This window comes from Halichoerus grypus, chromosome 3 (assembly GCF_964656455.1).
Source record: "Halichoerus grypus chromosome 3, mHalGry1.hap1.1, whole genome shotgun sequence".
Classification (NCBI taxonomy): domain Eukaryota; kingdom Metazoa; phylum Chordata; class Mammalia; order Carnivora; family Phocidae; genus Halichoerus; species Halichoerus grypus.
This window is the reverse complement of record NC_135714.1, coordinates 44194812-44210109: the sequence shown is the minus strand read 5'-3', so window position 1 is coordinate 44210109 and position 15298 is coordinate 44194812. Positions and strand designations below refer to the sequence as shown.

Sequence of the window (15298 nt, the reverse complement as noted above, 5' to 3'; positions counted from 1 at the left end):
ATTTATTTATTAGAGAGAGCACAAGCACAAGCAGGGGGAGTGGCAGAGGGAGAGGGAGAAACAGGCTCCCCACTGAGCAGGGAGCCAGACTCGGGGCTCGATCCCAGGACCCTGGGATCATGACCTGAGCCGAAGGCAGATGCTTAACTGACTGAACCACCCAGGTACCCCGATTATAAAGTATTTCTTATCTTCTTTATACTCTTATTTATCTTCAAAATGTTTCATAGTATTTTATGACTCGAAAAAATAAAAATTTCAAAAGGTTTAACCTGAGTAAAAACTATTTCCACATATTTTAGAAAGATCTTTTTCCATATAAACTACTGATACACTAATTTTTTTTTTTTTTTTTTTAAGGGATTCATACCATTTTTTTTTTTTTTTTTTTTTAAGATTTTATTTATTTATTTGACAGAGAGAGACACAGCGAGAGAGGGAACACAAGCAGGGGGAGTGGGAGAGGGAGAAGCAGGCTTCCTGCGGAGCAGGGAGCCCGATGCGGGGCTCGATCCCAGGACCCTGGGATCATGACCTGAGCCGAAGGCAGACGCTTAACGACTGAGCCACCCAGGCGCCCCCTGATACACTAATTTTTTTTAAGATTTTATTTTTTAAGTATTCTCTACTCCCAACATGGGGCTTGAACTCATGACCCTGAGATCAGGAGTCACATGCTCTACTGACTGAGCCAGCCAGGAGCCCCTAAACTGCTGGTATACTAATTAGAAATCAATTTTACCTATTCATTAAAGCTGGTTCCTTAAGAACTTCTCCTTGGCAATAGTTTGATAGCTTAGCTCAAATTGCTACATCTTTTCATCTTTGAAAGCCTTAAGAATGTCACTTAATTTTTCAAATTGGGGATTGAAAAACACAGGAAAAAGAAAAGTAAAAATCATTCATAATCCAGTTGGTTGAAAAAAATAATATAAAATAAAAAGCAAAATATTCCCCAACCCCAGTTTTCTTACACATGAACAGACTTATCTACAATACACTTTTTTTAAATAAAAGGGAAATAAAAAATTTTGATTTTTTTCACATGAAAGTATATCATGCACATCTACATTGGGCATCACACACACACACACACACACACACACACACACACACACACAAATACATATGAACCTTGTTCTTCTTAATGACGATCTGAACCATGATTTATTTAGCCAATTTTCCTACTGCTGAGCAATAGACTGTTTCTTGCCATTGTAAATATGGCTTCAGTGAATATTTCTGTATATGTATTTTTATATACAATGCTATTACTTCTACAAAACTCTTTTTTTATTTTTTAAGTAGGCTCCATGCCCAGCGAGGAGCCCAATGTGGGGCTGGAACCCATGACTCTGAGACCGAGACTTGAGCTGAGATGGAGTTGGACGCTTAACTGACTAAGCCACCCAGAGCCCCTACTTCTGCAAAATTCTTAAGAGTGCTATTCTTCAATTAAAGAGGACAGACATTTTAAATCTTAATAAATGCAATCAAATTAGCCTCATATAAGGTTGATCAATTATACTCTCATAGCATATGAGTCCCCCATTTCTCACATCCTTTATTGCATATAACATTATCAATGTTTTTCAAATGTTCTTAATCTGATTCTTAAAAAAGTATTTTCATTCACATCCCAGAACATCTTTTCATATAATTTTTGGCCACTTGTGAAACTTCTGTAAATGTGCTCATATCCATGCCTATGTTTTCATTGTCTTTCTCTTACTGTTCACTTTTATACATTTTGTTGCTCAGCACCCCCCACTAATGCTAGCTGAGTCACGTCTTCACGAGGCCCAGGGCCAAGGCTGCCCTTAGACTGAGGGGACAGCAGCATCTAAGGCCACAGCAGCCTCATTAGTTAACCTAATCTTTTATTGTTCTCACATCCTAGCACGAAAGAATAAAAGATGTCTACCTGCTACTAATGACCAAAAGTATAAAGCTTTAACAGTGCTTTGGAATATTCAAATACCAAGAGATGGCTTAGTGGAAAGCAACACACCACAGCATACACAGACATGAAGTTGTTTTTTTCATTTGAATAATTTCATGTGTACACACAGCAGTAAGAATCACAGCACACCTCATCACACTGTGAGCAGCCTTAAAGAGACAGAGCCATCTACTCTCAGCAGAAAAACTTTAAATAACTGCATAGAACACTCTGATCATCCTTTGTAAAAAAATATCTGGGTATTTTAAAAAAACAACTAGAATAAAATTTACCAAAAAATGACAAATATTTGGTTAGAATGGTGAGTTTGGGAGATATTTTTTCTCTTCTTTAAATTCTCTAAATGGTATTTTAATATCATCATTCAAAAGTAAATTTTAATTCTGAAATTAGAATGGTTATGGTTGCACAACTCCCATGAATGTACTAAAAACACAGAGGTGTACACCTTAAAAAAGTAAATTTGATGATATGTGTGTATTATTTCTCAATAAAGTTGTGGTCTTCATAAAACTAAAATTCTAAAGTTAAAATACCGAATTGCAGGGGCAGGCAATATATGGGAACTCTGTGCTTTCTGCTCAATTTTGCTATAAAACTAAAACTGCTCTAAAAAAATAAAGTGTATCTTAAGAAAATACTACGATGCAGTTTTTGTTAATTTCCCACTAATTTTATGTTAAAAATTCTGGAAGGCAGAATACATAAAAGTTACAGCACAGACAAACCTTTTTGCAACCCCTTGTTCTTGGCAATGATATCTGATAAGCAGTTGAATGTGGCTTCTTCTTCTTTTTTTTTTTTTAATGTGGCTTCTTAAAGTATCAATGAAATTTGTGTCAGTATATTCAAAAACTTCTGTGTGACTTTGATCCTAAGGTAACTTATTGAGCCTGTGTAGTAGAGTGATCTATGCTCCCATTATGCTTAGTAGAATTAACAATGTTAATATTGAGAGGGCCAGTATCTTAGAGATATTCATTCTTTCTCTTTCTATTCTGGCCCAGCTTCTGGAGTCCCAGCTGAAAATTTCATTGCGTTGAACTATTTCATATAAAAAAATTAAGTTCTAGGTTAATTAAAAAGCCACTAAGAATAAATTGATTCCATTTATCACCAGTGTACTGTATCTCTGGGGGCTGGCTATTCTTTAGAACTTTCTATTTGAAGGTTAAGCCAAAAAGGGAGAACTTACAAATATTGCATCTAAAGTGCTAAATAAGAAGCCATAATAATCATCAAGATACAAGTGAACTGTTCTACTATAATGAATTTGGTTAAAATAGACTTCTGAGTGTTTCTTTAATTTTTCTGTTCTTCAAGAAGATACATACAAATAAGATCCATTTTTATTCCCAAATGATGAATGGAAACAAAAGAATATTTCTGTGTTATGGCAGTCTGGGGTACGAAAAAGCCACTACCCCCAACTTGGGCTCTTAAAAGTTTAAGTTAACTCCAAGTGTTATAAAATCTGTTCTTGAAAGCTCAGGTAGGAGAATGCCTCTTCCTGAAAGGAAACTTGAGAAATACTTAGGAAGAAATCCCTGAATACTGGTTAGATTTCAAACTAAGGGCATAAGGAAATGTTAGGTTCTTTCTAGCCAAGCCTATTCCTCACACCTAAATTAAGGTACTGCTAAAAACATGAAACAAGATTTAAACAATATTTGCCACAAAATTTCACATTTCTTCTTTCAGTTTGCTACCCTGATACAAGTCTTTTTGGGGGCTATATCTCGTTCCAGTGACTATGTTTTCAGATCATCTTCCCATGACAGTGTAACTTAGGAGGAACATCTGTGACTAGAGATGACTTTCTTTGTTTTGCCTGTTATGCATCAAGCTGTGGGGACTGACCTCCCCAAACTGCCACTGTGTTCTGAGAGTGGTGAGAAGGAGCCAAAGAAAACACAAAGAAATAATAACCCAGAAGCTGAAAAAATACAAAGGAATCCACCTGATGAATGAAGGTAGGAAATTTTTGACTGAACTTAAGTGATCTATGGCTGCTTGGGTTTTATTAAATTTGAATCACCACCCATCAAAACAAAAACTAGTAACCTAAGGTTAATACTTTGGCCTCACTTTAAAGTATATTATTTTCTCTATGCCTTTTATTTTCCCCTTCAACTTTAAGGGTACAAATCCTCTATTCAGCCTTTTTTTTTTTAAAGTCAGCATGGGGAAGGGACACATTTTCTTGTTCTATCTTATGGGCACTAAAAGGACATGGCTATGGCTCTAAGAAAAGCGTTACTTGTGAAGTCACATAGAGTACAGCGCCTGGCACAAAGTACATAATAAGTTCCCATTACGTAGAGAACGAGAGCTCTGCTTTTTGAAGGTTCTCTGTATCTACTTCTTCACAGGTGCAAAGCAGTTCAGTGCATACTATTTTTTCCTATTTCCATATTAAATACTACCTCCTACCCCATCTAAGGACATTTAGACAAATATCTTGCTGTATCACAGGAGGGTAGGAATGAGATCGATCATTATGCGTCTGTTTCTTCCCTGATTAAATGCCAGATCCAACTTCTAATGTCAAAGACCTACGATAACACCAATTTGCTCTGGAGAAGGTGCCTTCTCCTACCTTCTGTTTGAGGCTCGTGGTCAATGGGCTACACAATTTCTCATGATTCAAAGACATAATAGCTTAAAATGAAACCTGGTTTACTAGGGGTTTGGATAAGAAATGCTTGAGAAATCAACTCTATAATCATAGAACTGTGCAGATGGGCCACACAGCAAAGTAAAGCTATGGTTTCTAACGAGGAAAGATAATGTTAGTCAAGGGAGCCACATAATCAAGAGAAAAAGAAAAACATTCTCCCCTGCCCCCCCCCAAATTCACCCTAAACAATAAGAAACTAGGAAGGTCTAATAGAGTGTTCTGTAACCTCCCTTAGGGACACAGTTAAACCTTCATAACATGAGTCCCAGAAAATTACTCTGGGACCAGGCTCTCACACAATGGGAAGTCATACTGGCCAGAGGGTCTGTGTTGTGGAGTGGGGGCAAAAAGGGAAGAAGAGAAGTTCACTGCAGGCATAATGCAGAATGTCTTCCAAAGCTCTCGTTTGTCCTGATTTTCATTTCTACTTTCCCAAAGAGGAAAGTTTATAACATCCAAATAAGCTATTTTAAACCTATTTTTTTTAAAGGAGAGACACTGCTCCAGATAAAACAAAACAAAAAGAAATAACACCCAGGAAATCAACCAGCAAGAATGAATTAGTATACACAAATCCTTTATATCTCTGCCAAGAAAGGTGGGGTAAATCCAATCACTGTTGGTGTCCATGTACGTCATTGGAAGGAATTTTGGGGGAAAAAAATTGAAATGAGAGTTTAAAATCAAAATGTCCTGATCACTAGTAGTAAAAATAGATGTATTTTAGGGCTCATTCAATGCAATACATTATGACAGTTCTTATTTATATGGTATTATTGAAGGATGAGTTTCAGTTTCAAAATTTTCAAAAATAAAAGCATTTTGAACAGAAATTTTTACATAATATATTGCACATGAATAGAATGTAAACTGTTCTTGAGGTCTCAGGGCCATTACTATTAGGCTTCAGTGCAATAAAATGATGTCTTAAGGGAAGTATTCAAGATGGTCTGTTCCTATCAATGCCCTTGTGCCTTAAAACATTTCCGTGCCTATTTTAAAATAAGTATTCTGCCTCCTTCTTTCATGTGTTTAACTGTCACTTCTTATTAGGTCAGTGAGTCTGATTCTCATAATTCCTTCTTTTAAGTGTATGTTTCTTGTGCCTGTGATAGAGGAGGTTAAATAATCAAGCAGGATAGACTTATAAGTATAGAGAGAATCATTAGGTGTCAAGCAAAAGTCTAAGAAGCTCCCCCGGGAGTTTGGAGGATGAATGGCATGTTTCAGGGCCTCGACTTTGCTGTGTCCCAGACAGCTGAGGTTACTGTACAAGTAATTTATGATTAAATCCAACTAGTTCTGTACACTAGAAGCATTAAGGAAGAGATGGCTTTTGTCTCTTTAATTTGCCACTCAGAGTAGCCCCTCCATACCGTACCTGAAATAACAGCACCCAGAGTCTCATTATGGACATTCTGTGTAAGTTTAATTTCCTCCATGGCCAAGGTTTTGTTAAATGTTACTGAAATAAAAAGTACAGCATGCAATCTGTGAGCACAAAGCTTATGAAATTGTAAAAAAAAAAAAAGTGCCCCACACTTATATTATCAATTCTGTCCTTTACCTTCCACGTCAGTGAAAGCAAGCACATTACCTTCATCATACAGAGGCATAGAATTTGTAATAAAATGGAATAGATGGAGGGAAACAAACTGATATCTGTAATAAAACACTGAAATTATTACTGCATTTCACAGTCTATAAAAATGGCACATTCACAGAATTACAGTCTCCATCAAACTGCTGACCCCTGCCAAGAGGGAGAAATTTACTGCACTCCTCTTACCTGAAAGGGAAAGGTAAGATTAGTTCACAGACGCGTTCCCTTTCAGTATTAATGGAGTCAGTGTTTATACTAGATGAAACTACATAATTCCCAAACTATGAAGAAGAAAACTCTATCTGGCCAAATTTACAACCCTCTCACATCTTATCTCTTCTGTTTCAAAATGCTCTCTGATATCCAAAATTTGTATTCTGTTATTATAGTCTAATTTCTTGTAATGTTTTCAAGCTAAGAGAATAATAGGTTTATAAAATGTAACAATAATCATGATGATGTTTTCTTTTGTTCCTGTATTATTTTCCAAGTAGCTCAACATATTTTGCAAATATCCATTCTCAGAGGTTATTAGGAAAAAAATTATCCTGGATTGACAAACTAAGGCAAAAATAATTTTTGAAACATTTAAATTTATATAAAGGTCGAGTTTTACTCTCCTGCTTTGCCAGGTATAACAAGTTTCCATTTTAAGTTCTATTTCTTTAGAAAAATCAAATTCCATGTGCTTTTCTAGCTATGCCCATAGGTTCTTTTGGCATCCATCTTCCTACTTGGTATAAGTAATCACCTAAACTGTCTTAATACCATAATGTCTTTTTTTTTAAACTTTCTTATACTTTTTGAAATACCAACCACATTTTTTATTAAGTATTACTTTCTCTGCATTTCTGTAAACTTTAAACTTGTTTTTTCTTATTTTTCTTATTTTTTATTTTTTTAAAGATTTTATTTATTTATTTGACAGAGAGAGCGAGAGAGCACAAGCAGGGGGAGCAGGAGAAGGAAAGGGAAAAGCAGGCTCCCCGATGAGCAGGGAGCCTGATGCGGGGCTCGATCCTGGGACTCTGGGATCATGACCTGAGCCGAAGGCAGATGCTTAACCATCTGAGCCACCCAGGCGCCCCTTATTTTTATTTTTTTAAAGTAGGTTTCATGCCCAGCATGGAACCCAATGCAGGGCTTGAACTCATGACCCTGAGATCAAGAGTCAGACGCTTAACTGACTGAGCTACACAGGCACCCCTGAACTTTTGGTCTTTGTAATTTGTACAGCTTTTATCATCTGTTCCTTTTTTTTTTTTTTTTAGATTTTATTTACTTATTTATTTGAGAGAGAGAGAGCACGAGTGGGAGTGAGGGGCAGAGGGAGAGGGGCAAGCAGACTCCCCGCTGAGCAGGGAGCCGGATGTGGGGCTCAATCCCAACACCCTGGGATCATGACCTGAGCAGAAAGCAGGTGCTTAACTGACTGAACCACCCAAGGCCCCAAGACGGCCACTTTCTAATCTCCGGAACCTTTAAATATGTTACCTTATGTAGCAAAGGGGCTTTGCAGATGTGATTAAACAAGGATGTTGAGATGAAAAGATTATTCTGGATTTCCCAGGTAGGCCCACTGCAACCACGAGTACCCTTACAAGAGAGGCGAGAGTGTCAGGAGTCACAGGAAGAGGTATGATGACAGAAGCAGAGGTCAGAAAAAAACTGAAGATGCTAGTGAAGGGGAGCAGAATATGTCACCGCAAATAGGCCATTTTGGCATATTGATTATTTTGAATTAAAGTTACTTGGGGGATAGTCAGTGCAAGAAGGACATTCTTAACTCTCTTGTGTGTCCCCCGCTGAAAGCAGGAAATAAATCTCTCATGTGAAAGCTACCCTCCCTGTGCCAGTTGGGTAGAAGGCATCCTTATTACCAGAGAGGCAAGTTAGGGCCAAGAGGATGTATAAACAAACTTTGTTACTTTTTCACTAATTTAGTACCCCAAACCCAAACCTTTTTGTTCTGTCAGTTCTTCACAAATTTATTGTTTGTTTAAGATGACAGAAGCTTCCTGCTTTGGTCACTTCTTTGAGTCTCATATTTTTAAGGGGCTCCTGTATGTATGAAATCAAATTTGTTTTTTTTCCTGTTAATCTATCTTATGTCCATTTCATTATTATACCAGGCAAAGAACCTAGAAGGAAACATTTTTCTACCCCTACACTACATTGCTGGCCTTGAAGATGGGAGGAAGGAGACATAGGCCAAGGAAGGTGGGCAGTCTCTAGAAGCCAGAAAAGGCAAGGAAAGGGATTCTCCCCTTGAGCATCCAAAAGGAACACAGCCCTACTCCCTCATTTTAGCCTTCTGACCTCCAGAACTGTAGGATGATAAACTTACATTGTTTTCATCCACAATCTTCAAGGGAATTTGTTACAACAGTAAGAGGAAACTCATATACATCCTCAGAAAATTATCAAGGTTTCTGTGGTCAAACAATTTTGAGAAACATTATTCACTCTATCTCCCTCTCAGTGCCTACAATTTGAGAAGTCCTACAGTAAAGAATCCTGTTTAACTTTGTTTAACTAGAATTTCCCAAAAGTTTTAACCATAGACATTTTAAGGACTATTTAACCAGAACCCACTTTGGGAAACAATGGTTTAAGGATTTATGCTATGGATGATGGCATCCAGAAGGATGCAGACATTCATTGATCTAGAATGAAATTCCACCCACTGATGGCATTTCAGTGAATTATTACTGAGTGTCCATTACAGCTTTACATGTGACAGGTACTGGAAGAGGTAAGAAGGGATGAGATATAAAGACAAAAGAAAATATTAGTGATTCCAAGGAAATTATCATTTCATATGGGATATGACATATTTACCAAAAGCTATAAACCGGGTAGAAAATGTTAGGTTCTGTGTGTATATATGGGGGCAGGATGAGCTGTGGTGGGAGTCTGGAGGAAAGAAAACGAATGATTTCTGGGAAGTGGGGGGTGTCAGAGAATGAACTGTGGAAGAGCTGGCATTCGATTTTGTCTTTTAGGGGCAGCGAGGCTGAGGGGAAGAGAGAGAAGAGAAGGAGGACGTTCTGGAGTGGTGGCACCAGGGTGAGCAGCCCTACCAATTACAGGCACTATGTGACCCCAGAACTAAGTTGTTCCCTACTGGGGAAGGTAAGACAAGCCTTGGTAAGCCACGTCTTTATGTGTGCAATAATCAGAATTATAAATTGGGGTTCTAGTTCCAGAAAATTCTGAAGTTGTTACAAAAACACCAAAATTTATGGCAAATAAATGAACATCAAATGACGTGTTTTTAAAATACACAAGTATAGGGGCGCCTGGGTGTCTCAGTTGGTTAGGCACCTTACTCTTGATCTCAGCTTAGGTCTTGATCTTGGTGTCATGGGTTCAGGCCCCATGTTGGGCTCCTTGCTAGATGTGGAACCTCCTTAAAAAAATAAAGTAAAACACAGTAGGGACACCTGGGTGGCTCAATCAGTTAAGCATCTGCCTTCGGCTCAGGTCATGATCCCAGGGTCCTGGGATCGAGCCCCATGTCGGGCTCCCTGTTCTATGGGGAGTCTGCTTCTCCTTCTCCCTCTGCCTCTCCCCTGCTTGTGCTCTGTCTCTCTCTCAAATAAATGAAAGCTTTCAAGAAAAATATATAAGTATACATGACCAAATACTTAATATAAAACTTTATCTTATATGCTCCTTTTGGGGTATCTTCCTGCATGGAATGGACTTTCTCAGGCTCCTTAAAATATGTCCCGGGTAAAGTTTAGACTAAAGATGTTTTTTGCTTTTCCTGGTAAATCTTCCTAGTGGTAAGGATGGCTTTCTTTATTGTTCCTTGGACCCCTAAATTTCAGTTCAGAATTGGAGTCACCTATTCCGAAAAGTTTCAATACCAACTCTGTGTCCACAAAGACTATGCTTTAATAGTAAATGCTAAAGGAGGACCGTTTCTGTGCTACTTTAGCTTCCTGTTGGGTGTCAGTTTTAGTCTCCTTGGGAGCAGAAACTATCTCACTGTTTGTTCTTTGGAAGCTGAGACTCCAGAGCAGTGGAGGCATTCAGCATATGTTTGTTGAAATGGTGAAAGGATTATCAAAGTGAAATCTTGGCTCCACTCAAACCGATTTAGAAGAAAGCATTTATTTCAACATGGAAAAGGAAGATTAAAGCGTGTGGCAGTTTAGAGATAAGGAATTCAACAGAATTTTTTGGTGGGGGTGGGGACTTTAGTCCCTAGAAGAAACAGGCTTATCACTTTCTGGAAGGGATGCCTATACTGTCCATGGGCTTGATCCAAAGAGAGTGGTGAATCAAGCAGTTATTTTCTGAAGTTTCATTAAAGAAAGAAAGGGCAGGATTTAGAGGATCACAGGCTCCTCCCAAGAAACATATTCACATAGGTGTGACCTCTGGAGATTATGTGCCCCCCCCTTTGTCTACCAAACACCTTCTCATCTTTCAAGACAGCTCAAATGACACCTCTGGGAGGCCCTGTGGCTCACTTTGGCAGTTGTTTACTCTGCCCTTTGTGTTTCCCAGCACTCTGTGCAGAACTCTCTCAAATATCACTAATCACATTTTATACGGTTATCTGCTTACATATCTGAATTCAATTCCATAAAGTTCTGCTAGGGCGATGTTAGATTGAAAGGCTCCAGGGCAAGGACTCTGGCCTTTAGAAGCTACTTCCTTCTCTGGGAGACAGACAAGGATACAACTACTTCTAATTCTCGGCAACCGCAGGAGAACATATGTAGAGAGGAGATCATGGGAGGGATGGCAGGGGCATAGTTCATATCCTCAGCCCTTAGCACAGTGTCGGGCACATAACGAGCTCCATACATGTCAGTGGAGGGAGGGAGATAGACAGAGATGAAAGAAGGGGGGAGGGAGAGAGAGAAGGGAGGGAAATCAGCAAAAGTGCCGCACCTCTCATCCCTGTCACTCGGCTGGGTGTTGTCAACTCATCAGTTACTCTACAGGTGGTATTCTCAGATCCCTGGAAGAGATATTTTGGGGCAAACAGTTGATGCATCAGCCACACCTGGCATATAATACATTCATGATAATCACCATCTGAGGGCAACAAGTCATAATTTGTCCTGTATTTAACTGTCCTCCCACTCCCAGGGGGTCTGCAGAAAAGAGACTTACAGAGTTTGCATTTGCTGAAAGCACTAGCTCTATGCCAATTTAATTCTTGGGTTCTGCATCACTAGACCAGCAGGATCTTTTGCTCCTGCAAAAGGATTTAACTAGAATTTTGGTCCCCTCAGAACCTTGTTTGCCATCCAGCTGCCCCTTTCTCTGCCAGCTTCATCTGTGCAACCCACCTTGGGGTAGTGTGGCAGATAGAGAGAGGAGTCTCATCTCAGGCCTCTGCTGTCCGCATCCCACAGCCCTCCCTGAGCAGCCTCTATTTCACGGGGGAGCGAAGGGAGGTGGCAGGATGATCAGCCGCCTCAAAAGATGAGAGTATAAAGTATTTCTCAAATTTTCATCTTCAACGGCTGGTATCATTCAACTCCCTGGGGGCAGACTATGCTTTGTTGCTTAGCTGGCAATATAATCTCTAGCTATCCTGATGCCAAAGTATCAATTACAGGTTCATTTGGATGATGGGATAAATTGGTGTTCAGACCACTAGACAATGACACAAATTGGAGGTGGGGGGAAAGGATGCCAGAGGGGACTGACCTCTATCCTGAAGTAAAGCCGAATTCTTCATATCCTTGCAAATTAAGTAACATTAAGTAACTTAATCCTAAACTGCTAGTTGTCTCCTGAAGAGAGAGCCACCCGCAGCAGAAGTGAAGCAGGTATTCCTGAAGAGGCTTTTCCTTTGAGGGCCTAATTAGAGAGATGTTAACACCGCTGTAGCGCTCCAGCTCCCCCAGTGTTATGACAAGAGGAGGTTGAAATAAAAATGACTTGTGTTTAAAAATAAATGTTTTACCAGACACAAAAAGTCACATCTTGTATGACTTCATTTATATTAAATAGGTAGAATAGGTAAATCCCTAAGAGACAGAAAGCAGATCGGTGGTTGTCAGTGGTTGAGGGGAAGGAAAAATGGGGAATAACTGCTTAACATGTACGGGGTTTTAATTTGGAGGGCGGTGAAAATGTTCTGGGATAGTTGCACAACACTGTGAATGTACTAATTGCCACTGGCTCAGTCGTTAAGCGTCTGCCTTCGGCTCAGGTCATGATCCCGGGGTCCTGGGATCGAGCCCCACATCGGGCTCCCTGCTCGGCGGGAAGCCTGCTTCTCCCTCTCCCACTCCCCCTGCTTGTGTTCCCTCTCTCGTTGTGTCTCTATCAAATAAATAAATAAAATCTTTAAAAATAATAAAAAATAAAATGGCTAATTTGGGGGCACCTGGGTGGTACAGTTGGCTAAGCTTCTGACTCTTCGTTTCGGCTCAGGCCATGATCTCAGGGTCATGGGATCGAGCCCCCCCCCAACCAGCCCCACATCGGGCTCCGCGCTCAGGGGACAGAGTCTGCTTCAGATTCTCTCTCCCGTTGCCCCTCCTGCTCATGAGCACTCACTCTCTCTCTCTAATAATAAATAAATAAATCTTTAAAATGGCTAATATTACGCTATGTGAATTTCACCTGAATAAAAAAAAAATGTTTTATAATTAAATGTTTTCTAATTGAAGACCTCAGTATTTCTCATTGCTCAACCAACTACCACTACTGGGAAATGAGGAGGATTCTAGTCCCATTCCATAGTGATAAGAGGGATTAAGTAGGCCACTAAGTTCTAATACTTGTCACCCTCAGGCCTTTCCTGTGACAAGCCTCGTACTTCCCCAGAATGTGCGTAGCAGGGAAGTAATTCAAACCAGCGACCCCTGACTTGCTTGGCCCTTGACAATTAAGTCGCAGCAGCAACTGTTTACCTGCGGGGCAGAGCGCCAGCCAGGCCATCAAAAGTCGATGGGGTGCACCTGCGCTGACTAACTTCTGAGCCCGCCCCCCCACACCAGACCCAGGGGACCTCGCTGCTTTCTGGGCAGTGGCCAGCCGGGGGTGGGGGGGGGCAGCAGGCAAAGACTGCGAATCATTTTCATTCAGTAGGAAAATATGAAGACCTTGCTCTTGCCACACTCTTTCAGGATCAAAGAAAATCGATTTTAACAGAGTAGAAGCATCTTTGGAAGAGAGACGCAGTTTTTCCCTTTTTTGATTCTAAGAAGAATATACGCTTCAACACACAGATCCAAAGCAGTCAGCTGTGAAGTGAAAATAGAAGCCCAAGAACTTGGGAGGAATAAAAACACATTGAGAACAGAGGTAAAAAGAAGGGCTTTGAAAAGAAACTACAAGAGTATGTCACAACAAACAATGACTAACAAGTCTCTGTAAAAGCAGGAAGGGGACGGCCCAGTCTTACCTGACACCTCCCCTCTCTTACCCCACACCATGCAATCAGGGCCACGGACAAGGAAGCCTCCTAGGCCCTCACCCAAGCAACTTTCTGAACCATTCAGTATGTCTCACATTCTACTTCTTGACATAGCTCTAATTTTTCTGGTTTTGACCTTCTGACCTTTTTTCCAACCACACTTTGTCTCACCACCCAGACTTAACAGTTAGCCTTGGGATTTGTTTTTCCTTGAGCAAGATCTAGACATTCCTCTGGGAATGCTGCCTTTGGTGGCTTGGTGCACCTTTAGCCTGACCCAGGGATGTCACCCTTCACTGTGACTCATGGAAAAGTGTTCAGTTCTGTTTTGGTGTACCCTTGCTTTTCTCAGGTGCATCCCTCAAGACTAAGACTAAAAATAAAGCTCTAATGCTGATTTCAGGCTCACAAATGGCCAGACAAGCTCCATATTAAAAAAGAATTTTTAAATATAATGAGAAAGCAAAATATATTAAATGCTTTCAAAATCCCCTAATTCTACTGCAATATGCCAACTGACTCAGTCATATATTTTCCTGTATTGTGTAAGAAAAACCCATGTGGTCTCATCACAAAATGTTATACACACCACAGAAATTACAGTATTATTTTTCTGGAAAAATTCTGAAAACAGGGAAATAGCGTCTGTTTCTTATGTCTGTCATGCTATGGAATGAAATGCAAAATGGGGAGTGGGTTACCGAGGCATCTATTTTCCCTTTGATAGGAATGCTGAGCTAGAGCATCAGTTTTGAGCTATCTTGAGATTAAGCAGTATGGACAGGGACTGCAGGGTTGTATGTGCGCAGTTCCTGTCCTCAGCCAGGACAGCGCCCCGTCTCTCCATCCGCATATCCCTACCACAGCGGTGCACTGACTCTTAGCTCCTCTGCTTACTGACTCTGAGCCTGCTTCTCCACTAGTACCAGGGGAAGAGTAACACCCATTATTAATTATAGTCAGGGGTTAAACTGTGCCCCCCAAAAGGTATACTGAAGTGCTAACCCTCAGTACCTCAGAATGTGACCTTATTTGGAAAGAGGGTCATTATAAGTGTATTAGTTAAGGTGAGATCATACTGGAGTAGGATGCTGAATCTAGTATGCCTACTGTCCTTCTAAGAAAAGGAAAGACAGCCCTGTGAAGACACAAACACACAGGGAGAATGACATGTGAGGACAGAGGCAGAGACTGATGTGATGTGGCGGCAAACCTAGGAAAGCCAAGGACTGATGGCCACCACCAGAAGCTATGAAGGGGCAAGGAAGGATTCTCCCCTTTATGTCTCAGAGGGAGCATCGCCCTCTCTCTCTCTTTTTTTTATTATGTTCAGTTAGCCAGCATTTGGTACATCACTAGTTTTTGATGTAGTGTTCAACGATTCATTAGTTGCATAAAACACCCTCTCTTGCCCGTCTTGATTTTAGACTTCTAGCCTACAGAACTGTGAGACAATATATTTCTGTTATTTCGAGCCCCCCAGTTTGTGGTACTTTGTTACAGTAGCCCTAAGAACTAATATAGTGGTGGAGGTATAATTTATTTGGTGTCTGTGTGTACATGTGTGTGTTTTAAATGCAGAAGAAACACACACAGAATCAACCATGCAGGCAGGAGAAAAGGTAACTTTTCTTATGGATTTGAACTAAGGAA

At 40.2% G+C, this 15298-nt stretch overlaps 1 protein-coding gene and 1 non-coding gene across 7 annotated transcripts in view; both read right to left on the bottom strand.

Annotated features, from left to right (window-relative positions):
• Positions 1 to 15298, bottom strand: part of CRACD (capping protein inhibiting regulator of actin dynamics) — a 255057-nt gene that overhangs the window by 113394 nt on the left and 126365 nt on the right. The gene's annotated exons all lie outside the window — the stretch shown is intronic.
• TRNAR-CCU (transfer RNA arginine (anticodon CCU)) lies at positions 629 to 701 on the bottom strand. The gene has a single exon. It is a non-coding gene; the product is annotated as a tRNA-Arg (tRNA).